This window comes from Teleopsis dalmanni, chromosome X (assembly GCF_002237135.1).
Source record: "Teleopsis dalmanni isolate 2A chromosome X, ASM223713v2, whole genome shotgun sequence".
NCBI lineage: Eukaryota > Metazoa > Arthropoda > Insecta > Diptera > Diopsidae > Teleopsis > Teleopsis dalmanni.
This window is the reverse complement of record NC_051848.1, coordinates 64,967,561-64,973,945: the sequence shown is the minus strand read 5'-3', so window position 1 is coordinate 64,973,945 and position 6,385 is coordinate 64,967,561.

Below are 6,385 nucleotides of genomic sequence, written 5' to 3'. Positions count from 1 at the left end.
ATTAAAGAGGACGGTTTGTTTGTTATTAATTTTAATAGAAAAATACACGCGTTATCTTTGGAAATTAGTGAAATTGAAACGTGGCATCGTCGGTTCGGCCACCTAAACTTCCGAGACTTAATAAAATTATCCACAAAAAATATAGTTCGCGGTATGAAACTGAATGAAAATAAAACAATGATTAAAAATAATGAAAAATATAATTGTGAAATTTGTGCAATTGAAAAAATTACTAGACAACCATTCCCAAAATACGCGAATGTGGGTACAACAAAGGTACTAGAGCTAATTCATAGCGACATATGTGGCCCAATACGGAGATTATCTCAAGGTGGAGCAAAATATTTTATTACATTTATGGACGATTTTTCTAGATACCTGCATGTCGATTTTATTTCTAAAAAATCGGATGCCTTAAAGTCTTTTGAATCATTCATGAATATTGTAGAAAGACAAAGAGGTCAAAAAATAAAACGTTTACGCACCGATAATGGCTTAGAATTTGTAAATAAAGATTTTAATGAATTGCTCAATAAACATGGTATTGTGCACGAAACCACAGTAAGTTATACTCCTCAACAAAATGGTGTTGCGGAACGTATCAATAGAACACTGATGGAGATGGCAAGGTGTCTTTTGAATTCAACTGTCTTACCAAAAAATTTGTGGGCAGAGGCCATTAATACTGCTGCTTATATTAGAAATCGGTCCGTGACAAAAGTATTAAATAATAAAACTCCGTACGAATGTTGGTTCGACAGAAAACCAAGTGTAAAATATTTTAAAATTTTCGGTTGCAAAGCTATCGTACTAAATAAACGTCAGAGAGAGTCTAAGCTCGAATCTAAAGGTGAAGAAATGATATTCGTCGGTTACTCGTCAAATTCAAAAGGATATAGATTATATAATCCTAAAAATCGGAAATTAGTAATCGCTCGGGATGTAATATTTTTTGAAAACCAAAAATCAAACGCTGTGTTTAACAAAGAAAACAGTGACAATGAAGAATTGTTTGAATTACTGGACAAAACGATTGAAAAAAATAAAAAATGTGATCAATTGGTCGCTGAACGTGAAAATGTAACGGAAGATCGTGAGAATAAATTTAAAGACATCGAATATGAAAACAACGTGTTTGAAAGTGCAGGCAGTGACGATTCAGAAAGCAACAATGAAGGGACTGTGCTAAGTAATAAAACTGGAGAATTAATTTGGAATTCGAAAAGATTAAGACCTAAAGCACATAGAATTCAAAGCTTTTAAAACACCAAAGAGGTGAGTGCCGATAAAACAACGGACGTCATTAATATAGTATGTGAAGTTCCGAAATCTTTGCAAGAGGCAGTACATTCAGATGATCACATTAAATGGAAAGCTGCGATGCAGATGGAATACAACGCACTCACTAAGAATAACACTTGAACCTTAGTAGACCGTCCTATGGGCAGTAATGTGGTAGGTTCAAGATGGGTATTCACAATCAAATATAATCCTGATGGAACCGAAAAAAAATATAAGGCTCGCTTAATGGCACAAAGCTTACTTAAGAAAAGACGTGTTTTTTAATTTCACCTGCGCCAACAATTAATTTATGAGAATTTATTAATCAAATTTTGAAGACTTATGTTGAATCCTGTAAAGGACCGTAAAGGTCATTATAAATCAGATCTTAGTGAAGTTTTAATGCTCTTCACATAGAGAGTTTGAATGGTTATTTACAAAAGTGTTTTAAATAAGAACCGAAACTACACAAGAAACAAAAGCGATGAATAAATTTTTTTAATGGCAATTCTGTTACACGTAAGTTACTCAATAAATATTAGTCTTTGTTCGATTGTATATCACATAAAAAATCTATATCCGCACAATCAAATAGTTAATTACTATATCGAAAACTGCAGTTTACTTTATACTAAAAATATACAATCTTGTCTTGAATGTAAAAATTTAAAATGTGAGAATTCATTGACTTTTGCGGAAGACTACATATTTCTACGCATTCTGCAAATGGACTACATATTCATGTCAAAATTATGTACCAGGTATATGCAGTTTTTTTTTTGGAGAAAGAAAGATCATAATGCAAACATTCAAGAAAAACAAAATTTTTTTATTTAATATCTTCACATTTAGACCATCAAAGCCTACATACTTTGTCCATCATTCCGGTAATTTATGTTATCCTGCCACAAAAACTACTTTTATTTAGAGAAATCACTCCTCTAATAGTTACGCCATTTTTGCTAGTGTTCCGTAAGGAACTGTATTGGGATCTAGCAATTCAAAAAAAAAAATTGTTAAAAATCTTCATTCGCTGATGATACAGTAATACTGAGTATTCATTCATTATTACCACAAAGATGCTGCAGCGTCAATTAAATTAACTAGAGGAATGAATAATTAAGTGGAGAATTTGAGATAATGAATCGAAATGCATTCATATAACGTTTACTCTGAAAAAGGCGTCATACACGATTTTGATTATTAACAGAAAAGCTATTTACTGCATGGATTCTATTAACTATCTGGGAATTACACTGGAGAAGAGATTAAAATATATATTATATTATTATATAAAAAACTAATACTACCAAAACTAAATACTTCTGATCTCAAATGGATTGTTCGTTCTAAATCAAAACTTAGTCGAGATAATAAAACGCGTCTTTTTAATAATATGGGGTAATGCTTCAGATTAATTTCAATTTTAGACAGAGTCCAGAGATCGCAATCAAAAACTTCTACAAAGTATTTATAAAGCTATCTGGTATGTAAAAAAAAATTTATATTCATAAGGAAATAATGAAATAAAATATTAGCTTTAAAATTTGATAAAATAACATATTATTAGTTTCCAGTGGAAACATCAAGAAATAATAATTCGCAACAATAAAATAAAAGGTTTTAAATAAATTATTTAAACGTTATTTTATGTTTTGTACTGTTTATATCAAGAAACAAAAATTTTAACATAGATATTGTAACATAATGAAAGAGACACTTCTCAGATTAGTGTTGTAAGGTCCTTTTAAATATCCTTTATATATGAACATAGCTAAAAGCAAGAAACGTGGCCATTGACACTTTTTTATTTTTATTTAATTGTTATAGTGTATTTCATTTATTTAAATAAATGTAGAAGTAATTTTTTAAATTAAAAACGATAGTGTATTTCGAATTTTTTTAATATTTATCAAATCTGCCTGAACTGGATTGTGGTCGGATTTGAGAATGAGCATCTTGCCCGATAGTCTTCCTCTTTGCTATGACTGTGTCAATATTCAGATTATTTTTAAACAAAAAAAGTTATATGAAAACAGGATTTAAGGAAAACACATGCCTTGAATATTAAATATATCAACCATTTAAATACTTACAAAGACCACTCAGGCTTCATAATGACGGAAATAACTATATGGCCAGCCAAGAATTTGCAAATCGCGGAGTAACATTAGCATGACTTTTTCCGTGATAAAGTCATGCAATAAATAATGCCTCTACAAAAAAACAGTATTGAATTTAAAAAATTAAAAATAAAAGTATAATTTCATTTAGATATATAGTTTTAATAAAACACGGCAAGTGAATTTGTTAATAAACTTTCACATAAAATTAACAAAACTTTAAAATCCAACATAGAAGTCAAGTACGTCCGTTGGTCAAGGGAGTGGGCAGATGCTACACAGTCCTAAATGAGGCAAATAATATGGTTATGGAACGTTATAAGTTGAGTTCTTGGCGGAATGTTCTTGAAGAACCGCTACAGTGTAAAAATGTGTTATTGTGGTGTGTAAACCAAGAACTGTTCATCTGTAAGTGGTAAGTACAAATAGTTTGAGATTAACGTTGCGCCACGCTTCACTAATATTCCTTGTTAACAGTTTGGCATGATGGAAGATTTTTGTAATGTACCATGCCACGATAATCGAAAAAACTGTTAACATGTTAAGCACTTTGCTTTATATTTTGATATAAGCTTCTATACTTGATATCAATTTATATAATAAAAATAATTATATATTATACTTATAATAAGTACAAATGCTCAAGAAGTACAATGGCGGTGTTTCAAAAGACGTATACGAGTACGAGATTGCAGGAAAGTAAGCAACAGTCGACTGTATGAGTGTTTCCAGATAAACCAAATCCAACAAAAGTTCTTCACGCTCGAAGCACCTCAAAGCAAATGGTCGCTTGTCAATTCGGTTAATTCCGAATAGTATACAACCATTCATTTACTGGAAGTCTTCAGTGAAATACGGAAAACAAATCAGCGCCGTCATATTATACTCTTTATCTCCATCAAACAATGCGAGTGCCCACACATCCCATCTGAAAACCGACTACGGTCTTATTTGATCATTAAAAAAATGGAACTGATGGATCATCCGCCGTAGAGTCCTGATTTGACATCCAATGACTTCCTTTTCGTTCCGAACGTCAAGATTAAATGGAGTGGACAACGATTTTTGTCGAAGCCGTTGTTGCACTTAAAAACCTTATTTTGGAGGTGTCTGAAGAAAATTGGAAAAAATACTTTGACAAATGGTTCGAATGCATGCAAAAGTATTTTAATCATAAAATATGACAAGTTAGTATTTTTTCATTATTGGGCTCAAAACATAAATAGTGACCCTCGTAGTACGAGTAATGTAGTTACAGGTTTGCAATGATTACACAGTCTAAAGTTCTGGCTTCCGAGAATAGGTCTTTATGTAGATGTACTGCAAGTATGTTAGATGGATGCAGACATTTTAATGGCAAGTAGAATTTTAATATTTGTTTAATGAAACTAAAGCAGTTTTATACAAAACAAATAAAAATGAATCTGAGCGCCCCGGAACTAATGTAGCAATACTAAATCATTTAGACCAGCAAACTAAAATATGTTTGGCGGTTGAAATTTTTTTCTTATGTCTCACAAAATGGAAGAATAATGAAGCGGAAGAACTTTGCAGGCAACTGTATCTGCAACTTACGTGTATATATCTGTCTCAAGTGCGATTATACTTCTTCTGTTTTTTTTTTACTGTAAAATTTATTGCATTCGAAAATGACTTTGGTACATTGTGCACCCACACAACCAACAACACCGTACCTAAGGCATTGGCAATTGTTAAGGTAATGTTGCATTTGCGTTGCACTCCCAGTTGAACCCAAAAAAAATATAACTAAAGAAGTAAGTAAATTCATTTAATATTTCTATTTGATTTCAGTTTTATTCCCTCACTACGGTTTTCAGCTTAACATGCTTTGATAGCAATTGTCGGAATTTTATTTGAAAATCCACTTTGGTGCATAATACCGCTTGTCTGTCTAAAATTACCGATTGCTGTCTTTTCCATTGTTTCACTCCTCATTTAGGATCAAATATGAGGTTTGTCTTTATTTAGGAAAAGCAAAATATGCGATGAAAAAAATTTTCAAGAAAATGCAGGAAGTAATTACGTGTAACATGGCATCCTATTGCCAAATAAAAATACTCTTACTTGAAAGAAGAGGCAGGCACACTCGCATCTGGGAGTACACCTTCAAAATTACTTGTAGTTGTGGCTTCACACAGAAAAAGTTCCTTGATTCTGCACAAATTTTTTGAAGTGAGTTTGATAAATATAACATTCTTAGTTAGTGAGGTTCGTTTTAATAAGTGATACATAATAAATTTACAATTGTTCATTACTACGTATTTTTAGAAAAAACCGATTTGGCTGAAATAATTCTCAGTCGGAAATTAAGTTTAAAATCATTATTTAAAAATATTAAACAAAATGTTTTCTATACTTTAGCCCATTTTTTAAGTAATGAGCTAATCCTTCCCAGTCGCCCTCATTACAATCGTTCAATACGGCTCATATCTCGTCCAAATATCATATTATCTATCCAAAATACATTTTTCTAAATTCGTTTAGTAATGGATATGGTATGGTCCTATAAGGTCACATCGAGCTATTATTGTTAATGATATTTTACTTGCCTTATAGGTACCTTACACATCTTGCGTTAGCTGTGTGACCCGACAGGTACGTGTTTGAGTTTCGAGTTTTCTTTGTAGGCCGTCGTTGTGTATCTATTCTTTTTTAAATATTTTAGTAAAATTTCTCTTAGTTATTCCAAATAACATGATTTGCATCAATTCGACTTAATATAAAACTGTTCACCCTGCATATTTTTCTTTCTGTTCAAAACTCCAGTTTCTGGAGCTTTGTCACTGTCACGGCCTCATAACCATATCACAATTACAGAGCCATAACCTCAGTATATTGTTGAATGACACCTGAATCACAGTGGACACAATTTTTAATCCTTATAGTACTTAGGTATAAACGTTTCAATTGTTTTAATTATTTATAAAATTTTTATTATGTCTACCATTTCATTTTTAATG